The sequence below is a fragment of the Ambystoma mexicanum genome, chromosome 9, assembly GCF_040938575.1.
Source record: "Ambystoma mexicanum isolate Mex_15411 chromosome 9, UKY_AmexF1_1, whole genome shotgun sequence".
Lineage (NCBI taxonomy): Eukaryota > Metazoa > Chordata > Amphibia > Caudata > Ambystomatidae > Ambystoma > Ambystoma mexicanum.
The window spans coordinates 527,550,699-527,568,788 of record NC_090931.1 but is presented as its reverse complement, the minus strand read 5'-3'; the positions used below and the strand labels follow the sequence as shown (position 1 = coordinate 527,568,788).

General features: G+C 41.3%; 1 protein-coding gene across 4 annotated transcripts in view; it reads right to left on the bottom strand.

Moving 5' to 3' along the window:
* The window catches only part of BCAS3 (BCAS3 microtubule associated cell migration factor), a 3,943,855-nt gene that overhangs the window by 1,579,301 nt on the left and 2,346,464 nt on the right, over positions 1-18,090 (bottom strand). The window lies entirely within an intron of this gene.

The following is an 18,090-nucleotide window of genomic DNA, read 5'->3' as shown; positions in this document are numbered from 1 at the left end:
TAGTTGTGTCCTAGATTTAAATCCATTTTAAAGCCCCAGATATTGATATATGTGTGTTATATTCGCAGGGCCTGCCAAAATATTGTTGTCTTTCTGCTTCCTCATATACGTTCATAAATATAAGATATAGCCTCCAAACATGCAGTACTTTTATATCCCAATGTGCACATCTTGGAAACTTAGCACATTCAACCCCAACTCAGTACTCTTATTAGTTTAGTTTGTTTATTTGTATAGCGCAGCCAAACCCTCGAGTAACTGGGCGCATTAACTTGTATTGCATGTTAAAACTGCAATAAACCATCTACGAACTATTGTTCATCTTCTGGAAGAGATATATTACTTAGTGAGCAAGTGCCAATGGTGGCTTGTGAAAGATAAATGCTTTCAATGACATTTTGAACCACACCTCCGACAGTATTCACAGTCAGCTTGCGACTAATAAGGTTGAAAACAAAAGAAGGCATACAGAGTCTCTGCAGGAATTAGAAAATGCTCTTAGCAAGAATATGGCTTGAGATAAAAAAGGGTTACAACACTTATTTACATCAGATAATGCTGTAGAGGGAACATATACTAAGTAGTTCTCTTAGCTCTCTGTGAATGACTATATTTTCAAAGCATTCATTTCAACATCATGAACTCCCATTAAAATAATATTAAACACAACTGGTTGGGTTGTTCAAAGTTTGAATTTTCTATATTAGATGTTCTATTCTTTAAACGTAATTATGTAGTTACTACCTTTTGTATAGTTTTGTATGAAATTGTTTTTATAGGTGTTACTACCATGGACCAGTGCCTTTTAGAACTTAAAAAAATGCTTTAACTCTTGCCATGAAATCACCATGCCAGTGTTCATAGAAGCAATGTCCTTGGGGCAGGAGTCTACAACCTTTCGCTCTCCAGATGTTTTGTACTACTACTCTCATCAACTCTAGCAAGTAAAGTGAATGGTGAGGATCACAGCAGTTGTAGTAAAAAACATCTGGCGACCGACTGATAGCAGACCACTTGCCTTGATGCATTTCATGTTGTCAACTGGCCTAGCATCAATTTCTGTTTTGCAGTCTATGTTGAGAAGCGACTTAGACATTCGTGATCCAATGGCCTGTGGTATAGGGTGCATATATATATAGATAAGAGTCTGAGCTATATTTGAAATTGTCCATTGTATCACTTCCTACTCCCCCCACAATCATTATTAGGACTTTGATTTCACACATTCAAAATTCCATGTCCCAAAGTCATTTTGTGAGAGGGCCTGGAGATCTTCCTAAAATCGTCAAGTTCTTCTTGCAACCTACAAAACGGACAAAACCCTACCCGTCCACCATTCCAGCTACTTGTCTGTAAACCAAAAAGCATATTTCTGTACAACCTAATGTAAACAAAGATATTCAAAGAATGACTTCAAAATTATCCAAGATAAACAGTCAGAAATTCCGACTTGATATGGAAGAAATACCTGGGAGACGCACACGTAGGGCCCCACTCCATCCTTGTGTGCCTCAGTCTCACACGTAACTGCAGCAAAAGGTGATAGCAATGTGACCAAGTTCAAGCACCTGTTCACATTTTTAATGGTATATTTACTCTCTGATAAAAAAAACAGAGGCCTTCTGACATACAAATAAGGTGAACCTTGACTGCAAAGTCATAACGTGCAGCTGTCATCAAGGCCTTCTATCTACCTGGCCTAGAGGCCAGTCTTCTACTGGCTGAACTCTAAGAAACGCAGGCTTCGTAAGAGCTATCTTTAAAAAAAAACACAGTACTTGGAAGCAGCGCTAATAGACAGTGTTTAAGTACATTCATGCTAAATGAGTCAACTTGTAAGTTGCCCATTATCTTAGGCCATCCACTCTTTGGCTGTTACATATACTCAAGGCAACACAATCACTCGGTAGTCTCAGGCCTGCAGACCACTCTATGGGTCCTACGGGTCCTTTACGTCTGAAATGCGCAGTGCCGGGTTTCTGCACGGTTTTCACATTGCACTGGGCCCGTTAGTAATGCTGTGGAAGCGCTGCAGCTTTTTCACTTAAAATGTATCCCCTTCCTCCGGGCTCGGAAACAGCCTTCCCGCAATGGTTGCAATGGCCAATTGCCACATCCAGAAATCAAAACCCGATACCCCGAAGAAGCAGACAGCACACGGGATTTAATTCAATATGCTGTGGCCACGGAGCTAGCGCTATAAACTTGACTGCATTAAAGTTCAATGCAACCCTAATTGGTTCAAGACGGGGCAGAGCAGCAGCCTCATCCCTCCAAAAGGAGAAAGCGGCTTAAACAGCTCAAGTGGAATGATACCTCCAGGATCCAAGAAACAGCAACGTGCCTCCGCCCCAAACAAAGAGAAATGCTCGAATTCTAGAAGGCTCCTTATTCTTTCCTTGTAAGGATTTATTTAGGACATGTGTCATGTTTTGGGCCAAAGGCGTTTGCAATTATTGCTTCATTTATTACCGTCTTCCAGAGCTAAATAGCAATGAGTGAAGACAGGCTTTCAGAGGCAGTTAAATTGCCATGCCGCCCAAAACGAAGGCGCCATTAAACACTTTGTTTCCGTCTATTCGGCTGTCAATACACATTTATTGCCATTGTATTGTGTGTAGTATCAATTTAAATCCCATTCTTAATGACTTTATGCAGCACTGAACCCATGCCCATCAAAAGTAAAAACATTAAGCAACGGAAATGCACAATGATCCTTAAGTAAACCGCGATAAAGTGAACACGTACACCAAAATATGATTATTACGGGTTCAATGGATTGAAAAGGCAGAGGCCATCCCAACGTCAATTTCATTAGAAAGATGTATGTGCAAAGAAAAAAAAAATACACTATAGCAGAGGTCAAACATCAGTGGGAAAAGGCCAATAAATGATAAATGTACCTGGGAGTGACATGAACTACAACACTCCTTCCAATGCAACTCGGTATAAACTCAAAACAGTCTCTGGTGCAAGCTGAACAATTTATCCAAGAAAAAAAAACAATGTCTGGGGGATAAAAAAAAAACAGATCCTTTTTAACGAAAGGCAGACAAAAATGTGTCTCGGTTGGAATCGATAGCTAGTGTTTTTTTAGGGCAATGGGTGTTTACAAAAAAAAAGAGGTTTTTGTGGGTTCCTTTCACAACACATGACCGATAAATACTACATCAGGAAAAAAAGCATGGTGAATTGCGTAAACACAGCCAAAACGTTCAATGTATGTTTATTAAAATATGACACAGCTCTCAATTTCAAACCTGCTAAATGTTTAAACATTGGGTTGCTAAACTAGCATGATGCCGCTTTAGTGTATATTAAAGTTTTCAAAGTCAGGTTTCCTTTTCTGTCCTAATACCCTAGAAGAAACTTCATATCATTAAACTCATATCTTTTCAAACCATGTGGAAAGATTTTGAAAACAGTTGTTCGAAATTCTGTTTTGTTAGCATAATAAATGATAATTAGGAACAGTTTAAAAAAAATAAGAAATATAGCACAAAAAAATAAAATATGAAAAAGTACATTCTAGATTGAGGATTTTTTCTAGTAACCGTTTCAATTTAATCCAGAAAGTGTTACAGTTTACTACTAGCCAATTAGGGCAATTAAGTGTTGTATGGTGAATCAAATCAATACATCTGATCAAAGAGAATTCAGCATCTGGGGTTTGGGCATATAAAGACTACAGATTTCTGTCAGCGGGACATTCTGTTTCTTTCCACCAGACCCATTTGCGTCTGCAGACTACGTTGAAAAGCTATTACCACCAAGAAAATGTGGGTGGGCTGTAGACAAATTAATAAATCTAGTTAATTACAGAAATGAAAGCATCAAATTGCACAAGAAAACATAAAAACAGGAAAGCATATTAGATCTCAACGGTTTATGTATTTAATACGATTTAAAGAGGAAACACGCTCATGGGACGATCTGCTATTCATTCCAGCTAATTAGCAAATTTAAATAAACACCAAAAGGTTGAAAGTTGGGCATAATGGAGGAGGCCAATAAATCCAAGTTTAAACAAGCACAAGAACTGTGTTTATGCATTTTGCATTTACTAGTAGAAATGATTCTTCTTAGTACTGTCTTCAAAGCCATTCTGTATAGCTTGACTGCCAAATGCAACTCAATATTTCCACCCTATGTATAGTACTTAAACCAAATTGCACTGATTTTGAAGGCAGATAAGAACTAGCATGTCCATTTGGCTGGCCGAATCTTCTGCACGCTGCAGTCTTGTAGCTTCTTCTCGAGCACCATATTCTGCCTTTACTTTTCCACTATACCGCACCTCTCTGTCTACCAGAGAGTGTTTTGATTCTGTTACTGGTTTGTTCCACCACTCCAAGTAGAAGGTGTTTACATGCACTTGCCATCATTTCTATAAAGATGCATCCCTTCCGAGTTCATGCTTGGTGCTTTTTAGTGCTATGTTGAGCTGGATGAGGGTTCATAGCGTGTCATGTGAAGGCATCATGAGTAAGACACAGACAACCTGGTTCAAGTTTGTTAACTTTAAAAGGCAGCGTGGAGTAATGTCTATCCTGCCATATTCTTAGGTGGGATTTCCCTACCTAAAGAAAACTAAGGATAGTCTGCATCAGGAATTCCAACTAAAACCTCTGTCTGTATCGGTCTGTGTCCAAAACCTAAACCTGTCCTCACAACTAATTGTATACAATGTGTAGGGATGAGCATATCAAAATGAATAGTGTTCAAAATAAAGTTCTGAGCTTCTTCCAGCTCTTGGCTTGTAGTTAGCTTTCCCTTCCCCAAGTTCAAAGTAGTCCATAAAATACAGGGGTTCCCTTCCACAAGAGGTCAAATCTTCCAGCTTTCAAAAAAACACCACAATTCCTTGGGACACTTCCCAGCTCTTTTGACATCAGTACTTTTTACTGGCTTACATAGATAGTTCTATTCCTTAATGTTCAAATCACATAAGCAGCTGTTGGAAAACTCAAGCTTCTTTATGGATACTCTCCTTCGCTTCTTCGCACGGGGCACTCTGTCTCGGTGCAGTTGTTGGACCACACAATACACCCATTACCGGCCACGTAAATGATGCACCTTCTCGACTGCTTTCAATCAACAATTGGCCATTGCCTTCCATTGATAGTGAAGCTTGGTTCTTTCATCAGTGTCACTATCTCTTAACATTGTTCCGTGGCTTGCTGGGTCCCCATGCACGTTGCTACCCTTGCTCTGTATTCCTCTGGCTCTTGCCAATACAGGTTTTCTCCTAACACGCAGTTCCTTTAACTCTTTTAGCTTCGCTCAATACTTGATTTCTCATCTCATACCCTTCTTGGTATTCTGTTGACCTTTGCCCCTGCTTGGGTCATAAACAACACATTCCGTGGTATCTGCTGCATGTACCACCTTTCTTTCACTCCACTCACAAGTGTGCACAACTTGCTTTTGCTCTGGGTGGCATTAAAAGTGCTTTTAATGTCTTTCAGTTCTTTCGGTATTCAAAGTATTTGTTTCAGCATTCACAATTGCCTGCAATAACTTTCAGTTTGTTCCCTGTTCAAAAGTTTCATGAACATATTGCACATATGGGCAAAACCGCCCTCTTGCCAGGTCCCCTTTCTCTGGCAGACTCACAGGATGTCTTTCACAGCACTTCATGCGAAATCCCAGGCAGCCACCGTCTTTCTTTCCCTCTGGGCATCTCACTGTAGCAATGCAGCTGCGTTCCATGCCTTTGCTCCCACAGTCAGCGTGCTGTCAGCAGGTTCGGCTTCCCGGCAAGAGTCCTCCTGCTGGTGACTGCCTCTTGGTGACCGCAGTTGAACCCGAACCTCCACCTTTGCCTCTGCACCCAGTCTTGGTTCTCCAGCGATTCTTGTGCCACAGCGTTCTCTTTCCGCTCTCGTCAAGGAAGTTGCTTTGTCTTCTCCACCTTCCTCTGCTGCTACTCAGCTGTTCTCCAGAAAGCTCTTTAAATATCCCGCGTCGAGGGTTGGGATCATTACAGCTCGTTTGCTCACCTTGAAACAAGTCACATGTAGTCTGCTTTGACTTTGGACTCCTCTTCTTCGTGCCAGCATGAAAAATGGTGTTTGGGGAAGTTTGTTTTAATAAAGGAAATTTGCATAACTCTGTGTTGTCTCCTCCTCGTCCCAGTGTTGAGGTGTTTTTTCTGGTGGACATTTAGGGGGGAAGAAGAGGGAAAAGGCTGCCAGTAGCCCACAAAGGCTCGAGGGATAGAGGGCTTATTTTGGAAAGGAAATGGGGGATTCCATGTCTCACCTAAGGACGTCATCTCCCCAGTCCCCAAGTTCTCTCCACCCAGGTGATCCGCCCTCGTATATCCACCCCCAGCGTCAGGATACAAAAGTGATGGCCTTTCCGTTGCCTCCTGAGAGGAGGATCCGGAGGGAAAAGAAGTGAGGATACCCTCAGGTTTCTCAAAGTCAGCTGGAAGATGAATGATGCTGGATAACTGTAGCAGATGTTTGTCTGCTTGTGTCCACAACTACCCATCTCCGGACTTATCTAGGTAACCGTAATAACAAATAAAAATGTTCACTTTGTACCTGTAGCTCTAGTGTGCTTCTTGGGACACTGCCACATCAATTAAAAAGCATTTCCTGTCATCCACAAACCCCCCTTCCAAGTCTCTCTTCATTAGCCTTTGTCCTGGAACCACACCACTACTGGTGTGCGCTCACCTTCTCCGCTTTATTGCGGCCATAGTTATGTCCCCAGAATATCTATAGTGTACCCCTTCACTGTAAGATCTATCTAAATAAGTACTTGTCTCACTCGTCAAGTGATTTGTAATGCAGCACTCTAACCACGTTGGGAGCTCTCCTCTGGATTCCATTAAACTTATACTTTTCTGGAAATGTGCCCTTGGGAATTGGGCACATTGTTCTGCATAAGCCTTATCAATGATTTCATAAATCATATCAAAAAACTTGCCATACTTAGCTGGGTAAAGCTCTCGGGAGGATAGCTCAGGGGCAATGTGCTCTCGCCTTGGAAGCAAGACGACACGGAACAACGCAGGTTCGATTCCCATGTCTGCGCTTAGAAACCTCTGGGAATTAAGCAAATTAGAAATAACCTATCATATCTCCATAGGAATCCCAACACTGACCTTTCTTATTGTCTTGTCACACTTTAGGAACCTTTGAGTTCATTGGATAGCACAGCCAATGACTTAACATCAAAAGTCCCCTGGAGTGTGAGGGGTTTAACGGCAATTTCCCCTACTGTGTGCTATGAGTAAAACAGATGGAATTGAATTTGCCTAAATTGAGTCTTCTTTGCCGATTTTAGGACCTCAATTATTTCTGAAAATCTACCAACTTCACTATATCTCTCACTCTCCATTCCCTGTCTAGGATATTACCAAGTTGTAGGTCGTCATCAAAGAATCATGTAGTCTTTTCAAGCCTATCTTCAATGTTGCGACTAAAAACCAATGAAATGGATGGGCCCCACCACTAAACGTTACGATATAACACAACAGGCATCCCCAACTGTAAACACCATCCATTAGCACCATTCAAGTCCAATAATTTATCCTGAAATGTCCATATACGTCACACACCTCATCAATATGAATCAGTAAAATACTGTCACAAGTTGCAACACAAGACAACACGAATATTCAAGCTTCTCTGCAATAAGAGCCAGACACAAGGTTGTCATTTTGTGGCTAAAGACTTTTATTAAACAAAAAATTGGTTGGGAAAACACCATCTCACCCTATTGTAAAGAGGAGTTTCCCTACCTAAAAACAATAAAATAAGGATCTGTCTGTGTTAGGATTAAATAACTGAAAAGTCGTCCTTGTGTCCAAAACGTCCTATCCTGACCCTCACCCTATAAACAAAACAAAGGGTACAAGGAAATGTATTCAACCTGATATTGGCAAATAAAGTGTTCACAACTGAAAATAAGAATAGCTTCAACAGAAATCTTCTCCAAAGTTAAAAGACCTCGGATCCAGAGGGTGTTCCCCCTTCCCCTGGATTCTTAAGTAGGATGGCAATTGTCACAGTTCCTTTTTGTCTCTACTTGATTCACAAGGTTCCTGTTTAGGCAACAAGTTCTGTAACAGGCTTTAACACAACTTTCTCCTCAGTTTAGAAAACTCCTTTATTATTTCTGGTAGCTTTGCAAATCGAATAGCATACTCCCATGCCAGGTTTCCTCATTCAATTCCAACTGCCTCAGGTACTCTCCTGCCAGGCTTTCCCTTGTGATTTCACCGCCTGGTGTACTCCTCTGCCAGGACTTCTTATGCGCTTCAACTTTCCTGGTATCTCTCCTTTGCCATGATTTCTTATGTGTTTCACAGTTCCCTGTATCACCAAAATGTGCATGTGTTGCTGTTGTTGGTTTGCTATATATGTCTGCGGTTACGTTTGCTCAAACTTTGCCCCACTCTTGCATCTCATGCATCTGTGGCTCAATGGGGTTTGAATCAATACCTTGCCTTTTCTGCATTCAAAGAGACATCTTGTATTTTGAGCAATGGTATCACATTCAAATTGCCGTTGGTGCAGTCGCCAGAACGCCCTGGAGTCCCCACTGGCTTCGGGAACGCTCACTGGTTCTCTCCAGCATCTCCGGTTCACACTTATGCAGTGAAGCTCTTTCACTTGCTTCCCATTCTCGAGTGCGCACACGTCCTTCCGGCTTCCATCACGGCTCTGTGGTCACACGCCTGCTTCCCTACAGGTCCCAGTCTAGACAACGCGACCTCTTCGAGTGGATGAGCGCCCAGGAACTCTCTTGCGGTTCCCAGCGTCTCCACAGCACTTCCCGCTCGCACACTGAATTTCTCCTTCGATCTCGGCAGTCTTCTCTGTTCTGCCACATCAGTACGTGTCTCTTGCGCTGACAAGCCTCTGCATACTAGCCGATGTCTCCTGCATTGCTGCAATCAGTAGTGAGGTTGCCATCTTCAAATGTTCTGCACGCAGGTACTTTGGAAAACAACTAGACTGCATGTTGTGCTTTGAGCTCCTGATAGCTTGTACAAACTGCTTCATCCTCTTCGTCTCAGTACTTGGGTGATTCTTGGAGTTGGAGTACACAGGTGTCATTGGACACATGGTGTTTAAACAGTTCTTTTTAATCATTTTACATAAAGGTACCTCCGAAGCAAAACGTGTTGTGTTGGAGCTTTGTCCAAATGGATATTGAGAAGAGGTTTCTGCACTCCCTCTACAAGGGGGAACCAACACCTGACAATATGCCATTAAGACTTTGAGCATTAGAGGGTCTTCCTCATGGGAAAGAGGGAGATACCACGTCTCGTCCAATGAAGTCATAACATCTCCATGGTAGTTTTCTCCTCCCATGTGATCCTCCCTCATACAGCCATCCCCCCAAGGGACAGGATCAGGTAGCGCCTGCCGACCCCTGGCCATATGGGAGGAGGTCACAGCCGGGTAACCACAGCTTTTTATAGTGGTCCCTGACAATGCGCAAGGATAGTATAAGCTCTGTTGTTCTTTCCCGAGTTAGTCCTCAGGGGGTGTTTTATTTTCTTCCCCTCTTCTTTCATGTCACTTTTCCTGTTTTTGTTCAGAGATTTGGTGCCCTGCTCACTATTCCACATCTAGCGATATAGTTCCTTGCTCACTCTCTGAGATATATGGTGCCCTGCTCACTAATCCGTACCTAGGGATAGAGACCCCTGCTCACCAGTTCACACCTAGTGATATAATGCCCTGCTCACTAGATCACACCAAGGGACAGAATGCCCTGCTCACTCTTCAGAGGCTTTGCACCTTCTTTCTCTGCTCATGCCCTCTGCCCTTTTCATGCTCTTCCTTCCCCTTGGCCATAGGCTCTGTCTTCACCTACTCTGCCATCCTGTTCCGTCTTCCCCTTGGTCAGAACCTTCGTCTTCACCTCCTCTCTAAGTCTTACAGTCTGGTCTTACATTCTATGTTTTACAGGCAGCCCAGCAGTGTTCTGCTCCTGTCTGTGTCAATCTTCTTCTCCTTTATACCACCACTCACATTCTCTGTACCATAAAATTCCCTTCCATGCTTATCTTGGGAGCTGGCCCTCATGCAGTGCTTGGACTGAATAGCTTACCGCTGAATGGCCAGAGGGGTCACATGCCCTCTCTGGGCGTGCTCTAAAGCAGGGATGCTTTGAAGTCATGAGTTCATAGCAGAAGTCTTTAAATAGGGGGACACAATCTTGGATCCCAATTCAGCCTGAATTTGTTGCTGGCTGCGAATAAGCTGCTGATTTGTTCCCCTATCTCATGCCTGGGAATTTGCCTTCTCTAAATTTCGTTTTGGTGCCCTCTTTTGTCAAACAGCTAAGCGTATGGATTAAACATTGCTCCTGTGAGTTGGGAGTTTGGAAAACAAATGTTTTCTTTGTTTGGTTCAGTACGCCTGTATCATTTCCTTGCTTTTAATGGAGGCTGCAGCTGCAGGCGATTCTGCCTCCCTTGTGCTGTCAGTTGAGAGAGAGACAGGAGTTTTCCAATCAACAGTGTTCCTGATAGTCTGGGAAGGAAGTGGGGTTCTTCCTATGTGTTCATTAACTGTATGGGGGAGGACAGGGATTATTGCTGCCGCTCTAAATATCAAACAAGGGAGGGGCGGCTTGCCCATTTAGGGGGTGTAAAAATCTTTGGTGGATTACCCCGGTCTTCCCGATTATCTTTCTGAGTCCAAATATATAAGTGTGTTTTGGTAGTCTGGCTCAGGGTTTACCTCTTTTGTGAACAATGAATCATGGGAGATTTAGTCCTTTTCTTGATGGTTTGTTAGCATGGTTTGCGCCGTCTGGCCCAGGAATGTGTTTTCCAGCCTACTTCCTGTCATAGGGGACCTGACGGGGTCTTCAACATGGTTCATCCCATCCAAGGCCCAAAATTGCAATCCCTAGATCCAGTCCGGGCTTTGGTTTTGGTCAGTGGGGAATTGTGGGACCTGTCATTTTTGCTGGTTTGTTTTTCCCAAATGGATTGGTCTATGACTAAGGACATGTTTTCTCCACACACAGCTACTTTTGTGGACCAGGGATACCATACCTAGGTCGATGCTTAGAAGTCTATGTGGTCACTTCACTACTGTAATCAAATGAGAAAGATGGAGCAAACACACACGGATATTCACATAATAACTAAATATTGGCATAACCCGCAGTCAGATAGTGGCTAAGGAATTTAAAAATGCCCTCAAATAACATCCACATAGTTCTATAGCCCATGGGACAGCATTTGCTCTAGCTACTTTAGTAAAATTGATATTACATTTAAAAAAAAACTGGTTCAAGACTACAGCTCTTGGATTTTCTAACCATGGGCAAGAGGATTTGTGTTAACTTAGTTAAAAAAAAATGTGGTTACATCACTGTGCTAAAAAGAAATTCAGACGATTAAAGAATTTTATTCAGTTTAACATCCCTGTACAGAAAATGGCAAGCGCCTAAACCCAATTCCTATAATGTACGTTTGCAGAACATCTTGAAAGTTATAGCATCAAGCGTCAACAGTTTGTGACTGGTAGCAGTGGAAATGCTAGCAGGAGAAGGACCAAGCAACAAGAAACAATATGTCAAAGATGGCTAATGGATCCAAAGATTAAAAATTAAATCCCTTTTTTAAAAATGAAATCCCTTTTTGGGAAGATCCTGAATGATGGGGCACCAGTCTCTCAAAGGTGTAATCAACAACATATATGTTCCTGTTGTTTTCTCATTTTGAAATGCATTGAGACTATGATTTTTTGAACATGCAGCTGTACAATGATTAGGGGAACTCATATTTGAAAAATGTATTAGCTTGTTTGGTTAGAAAATTAATATTAATTCCGACAAGAAAATGTGGAACCTTTGGGGTGGGTATTCCTTTGGTTGAATCTCAGTGCCCTTGAATTTCTTTTCGTGTGAATTGTCTTAATGGTCGCATGGAATAGTAACAACAGAGTACTAGGTTCCTCTACTCTGTTAAGTTGAAAGACAAAAATTTGACAGTTACTTGAGCATTAAGCCCATGCGCTCACGTCTTTCCGAGAGTGCAAAAATCACAAAAAACTCCTTTCTCTGTTTCCCAATGTAGTTAATGGGAGTTTTTATTATTACAACAATGCCCTCTGTGATAACACGTGTTTCGACGGGTTCTCCGTCTTTCTCAAATCAGGGCTTATTATTTTAGCAAGTTCACAAAGTAAAAAATATATATATTCATGTAATTTTCAAACAGTCATTACACACATATGAAAAATCCATTCATAGATAATGGCCATTGAGGGATGGGAAAAGGGTAGGAGTGTTTAGGAATGAGAGAAAAAAAACATAAAAAAGAAGAAAATAAAAGGTGAAAAATGAAATTTTTGTTAGTTACTTTGGTATATTTTTTGAACATTGTAGACATTCATCACTCACTCTTTTCTTATTTTACTAAGTTTGCATTTACTTGACCATTTTAATAATGAAAGGTTTGTATGGTATTAGGGTTCAGGAGCTTACCCAATGTTACTTGTTCTCGTTTTTATCTCTGTCTTGTGTTTCAAGTCACGGGTTAAATCCCAAGCTAATCGAAAAACGACATAAAATTGATAAGTACAAACGTGTCCTGTTTGTGCACTAATCCCATTTTAACTTTTAATTTATCTTACGTTATAGACGATGTGCGCTAGAATCTACAGATTTGGTTGATTTACTTCTAGAATTCCCCGTATTAAATTACACCCCGATTAATGTTGAAAGAAAACCCCCAGCACTGGCTGTGCTTTGTTTTGGTATTGCTACCACGCAGTCATTCAATGTTTAATGTATTTCAGAAATGTCTGTTTATTTTTTTATTTATTTATAACTGTTGGCATCGCTAGTAAAACACGAGCAGAATCACGTGTTTGCTCGTGTGTTTATAGAAATTTGCCTGGGAAGCCCCCCCATGGACGCTTACCTTCTGTTCTCGTTCTCGTACGAATGTGTCCTAGTTCGCTCCGCGTCCCTGCTAGTTCCTGTTCTATACATACAACTGTTGCTAAGCAACCTGATCCAACTTCCTGTTTCTTTGGCGGCGGCCGTACTTTGGGCTCAGTTCCTAGTTAGTATGTGAAAGTGTGTGTTATCAACAGTCATATGTTTGTGTTTGTCTCACATCAGTGTATTCGCTGTATTCACTGATCGGGTTTAGTAAAATTAAAGTAAAGAAAAAGTGTAAAATGATACTTTAGACAGAGTCATGCTGTGTCATGTGATCCATTATTCTCATTAACTTTTGTTTACCAATTTGGCGGCCATGTTTAAAGCAACATAGTGATATATATTGTACGATTGTAGTCTTTCTAGTATCGTTCTTGTTGATATTTTATTAGCTAACCAGCAACAAACGGGATCCAATGGGTAAAGAGAAAATAAGCCTCATTACCACGTATTGTGATGACAAGGGGGTCCTCCGGAGAATACTCAAAAAGAACTGGCATTTACTACTATTAGACCCCAACGTGAAGAAATACAGTGAAGAGAGTCCATCTTTTATCTACAAAAGAGCCAAAACAATTAAGAACATCTTGAGTCCCTCCTTTCTTCCAGAGATCAAGAAACCCATCCAATAATATGGCTACCACCACCACCAAAAGGCTTTAGAAAATGTGGCGCATGCTCAATGGGTAATTATGCATCAGACAATATGTCTATCTTTAAAGACAAATATGGTATCACACACCAGATTGTAGATCAGATTAACTGCAAAACAAAATATGTGGTTTATCCAATAATTTGCCAATGTCAAGAAGTTTACATAGGTAGCACCATTAGACAACTAATAATAAGAATAAGAGAACACCTATCAAGCATTGGAAGTCAGAATATAAACTTTCCACTGGCCCAACACTGGCAAAAGAATCACCAGTTAAATGACAAAAGAATGCTGAGGTTCGTAGGTCTGAAGCGAGTGCTATTAGGACCAAGAGGTGGAGACCAGGAAATGAAGCTCTGACAAGAAGAAGCAAAATTAATATGCAAATTTCATTCAGTAGAGAGGGGCCTAAACTCTGACAACGAAATGGCCTCTTTCTTGTGACTTGATGATATGTATCACAAATGTTAATGTATGGTATGTGGTGTTGGGAGACTCCTTAAGGGGCAACAGCCATGACTGTTTGGGCTTAATGACTTTCTTTAAAAATGTGTAAGTAAAATACAAACTGGCACCCGTTCTTGCCACGCTTTACTCATTCAAACACCATATGCCAATTTAGCACAATCATTACTTCATCAGAAGTCAAATATAGCAAAAATCAAATCTAGCTAATAAAGTATCAACAAGAACGATACTAGAAAGACTACAATAGTACAATACATATCACTATGTTGCTTAAAACATGGCAGCCAAATTGGTAAACAAAGGTTAATGAGAATAATGGATCACATGACACGGCATGACTCTGTCTAAAGTATCATTTTACACTTTTTCTTTACTTTAATTTTACTAAACCTGATCAGCGAGTACAGCGAATACACTGATGTGAGACAAACACAAACACATGACTGATTGATAACATGCACTTTCACATACTAACTAGGAACTGAGCCCAAAGTATGGCCGCCGCCAAAGAAACAGGAAGTTGGATCAGGTTGCTTAGCAACAGTTGTATGTATAGAACAGAAACTAGCAGGGACGCGGAGCGAACTAGGACATATTCGTACGAGAACAGAAGATAAGCGTCCATGGGGGGGCTTCCCAGGCAAATTTCTATAAACACACGAGCAAACACGTGATTCTGCTCGTGTTTTACTAGCGATGCCAACAGTTACAAATATATAAAAAAATAAAAAAATAAATTCTGAAATACATTAAACATTGAATGACTGCGTGGTAGCAATACCAAAACAAAGCGCAGAAAGTGCTGGGGGTTTTCTCTCAACATTAATGTGGGTATAATTTAAATATGGGGAATTCTTGAAGTAAATCAACCAAATCTGTAGGTTCTAGCGCACATCGTCTATAACGTAAGATAAATTAAAAGTTAAAATGGGATTAGTGCACGAACAGGACACGTTTGTACTTATCACTTTTATGTACTTTTTCAATTAGCTTGGGATTTAACCCGTGACTTGAAACACAAGACAGAGATAAAAACGAGAACAAGTAACATTGGGTAAGCTCCTGAACCCTAATACCATACAAACCTTTCATTATTAAAATGGTCAAGCAAATGAAAACTTCGTAAAATAAGAAAAGAGTGAGTGTCTACAATGTTCAAAATATATACCAAAGTAATTAACAAAAATTTCATTTTTCACCTTTTATTTTCTTCTTTTTGATGTTTTTTTTTCTCTCATTCCTAAACACTCCTACCCTTTTCCCCTCCCTCAATGGCCATAATCTATGAATGGATTTTTCATATGTGTGTAATGACCGTTTGAAAATTACATGAATATATATATTTTTTACTTTGTGAACTTGCTAAAATAATAAGCCCTGATTTGAGAAAGACGGAGAACCCATTGAAACACGATGTCACCCAAGAACTACAGAGGGCATTGTTGTAATAATAAAAACTCCCATTAACTACATTGGGAAACAGAGAAATGTGTTTTTTGTGATTTTTGCACTCTCGGAAAGACGTGAGCGCATGGGCTTAATGCTCAAGTAACTGTCAAATTAATATTAATTCCGATAGAGTAAAAGTATTGGAGTATTAATCAAAAGCCACCAATTAGATCAACATATTTTAACTGTGATTGTTGCAATTTTAAAAGTGTAATTACTGCCTGTTTTTCTACAAAAACAAAAGAATTATTATTAGTACCCTGGAAGGCGGCGCTTGCCAATCAGGATGTTCAGAATGCGGGCTGGATTGTCTGGTACTATGTGATGAGTCAGAAATTAAAGTCAGAAACAGGTCTGAAATGTTTTTGGTTAAAGACTTTTATTCAAAGAAAAGGGGTTGGGAAAAGGCCTCTCAAACCCTGCTCTGAGAGGAATGTCCCTACTTTAACTAAAAACTAAGGATCAGTCTGTATCAGGATGCCAAAGCAAAACTGTCCTGTGTCAAAACGTTGTATTCTGACCATCACACTATAAACTATACTAAAAGGTGAAAAGGGAAGTGTCTTTAACCTTGGAAGGTTGAGAACAAGTGTTCATAAAGATTCAAACAAAGTTCTTCAGAGAAGAGGGTTCTTGGTTCTAGAGGGTAGCCCCCTTACCCTAGATTGTGCCTTGTTTCTTGAGGCTTTGTCTATACTATAATTGTTTGAGGTCTCTCAGAGACGAAGGCAGGCATGTTCCAGAGCGTAACTCCCTTCCCCTAGGTTCCTTTTTACTCATTGAGTGTTATAAACAACAATTCCTGGGGCCTTCTTTATGCCTTCTATTACATCTGCTCACAAAACTTTTTAGTTTCACAGTTTCAGATGACGTGGTTTCTTCTTTCTTATTTAACATGTTCTTTTTCAATTGCCCGGTATACTCTCCTGCCAGGACTTTGGATACACACACTTGAAATTTCCTGGTTTACTCTCCCACCAGAACTTCTGTTTTCACACATTTGAATGGCCCGGTCTACTCTCCTGCCAGGACGTCTGCTTTCATACACTTGAATGGCCTGGTCTACTCTCTTGCCAGGACTTCTGTTTCAGCACACTTGAAGCCTTTGCCCGCTTCCAAAAGTCCTTATCGATAAAGTTGGATAACCCATCCCTGCAATAGGATATCCTTTCACTGTTCTTCAAATGCTTGCACTTTGCACGTTCACACATTAGGAGAGGGTTTAGTTGCAATTTAAATTCTCCCTTGTCAATATGTCCAAACTGTATTTCTGTAATTGGCTTTTCATGTATTTGCACTGTGCGTACACACAGATACGTTCTGGGGTCCCCTCTTCTTCCAGGTGGACTCACCGGCCTTTACTGGCATTGATTCATTCTCTCACGGTCTGCAAACAAAGGACTCTTGCATGCTTTCTCTTCCCAGCTTTGCTCGACAGTTCCTCGTGGCTACTGCTTGACGCGCCTGCTTTCCACCCGGCTACGGAAAGCCATGCGCTGCTACTCTCCATCTGCAAATGAACAGGAATCCCTCACCGGCTGCTGGCGTTCCCACAGTGGTTCTTCCTTTTGCGCAGCTTCTCTCTCCATCCACGAGCCACTTAGCTTCTCCACGCCAGGTCTTCGGTTCTTCGCTCTTCACAGTGAAGTTCAGCTCTCGCTCGCCAGTCGCCACAGTAGCTGTCAATGTATCCTGGTTTGGGCTGCTTAAATTTCCTAGGCACAGTTGTGTGCCAGAAAACACTAGCAGGCTTGTCAAGCTTATGATCTCTTTTGATCAGTTCTCCCTTCTTTCTGCCAGTATTTAGAGGTTCGGGAAACTGTAGTTCTTGGGTGACAAATTATTTATGGGCTTCGAATAAGCATAAAAAGGTTTTGATGGATAAGTGGAATTGTCAAAGGTGATTCCATCTGGTTGGCAAAGTTGGTTTCTAGACTTTGTAAGAGGGATTTCCCTGTTCATCACAAAAAAAGGAACAGATGTATAACAATATATGATGACGTTTCAGACATGGGGAGGTTATTTTAAATGGAAAATGGGGGATACCATGTCTCACCCGATGGAGCCATGACAACTCCATGGATGCAGTCTTCTCCCATGCGATCCTCCCTCATACAGCCACCCTCAGGGTCAGGATCAGATAGCAGCTTCCGTCTCCAGGCCACATGGGAGGAGTTTACCGCTGGAGAAATCGTGATGATGCCATTGGATTCATCACACTGCATTCCGAGCAGCCTGGGTGCCGCTAGCCAGCACCCCCGGCACTTGACAGATCTTCAATTCCCTTTGCCGCCCCCCTTCAACTCTTAGCACCCGCATAGTTTCCTATGTGGGTGCTAAGAGTGTGTAATTTGTAAAATAAAATTACAAACAAACTTACCTTAGTGCGCAGCCGGGCGCCTTGCCGCGGTTCCCAAGTCAGTATTCAATGTTGAGCACATCACATTCATCAGAACTTTAAATGGACTTGGGAACCAAGATGCCGAGCTGGGCCACGCAGCAAGGTACATTGTTTCTTCTTTTTTTTAATGAACACACTATTAGCACCTGTGTAGGGAACTAGATTTGTATTCTTGATTTTC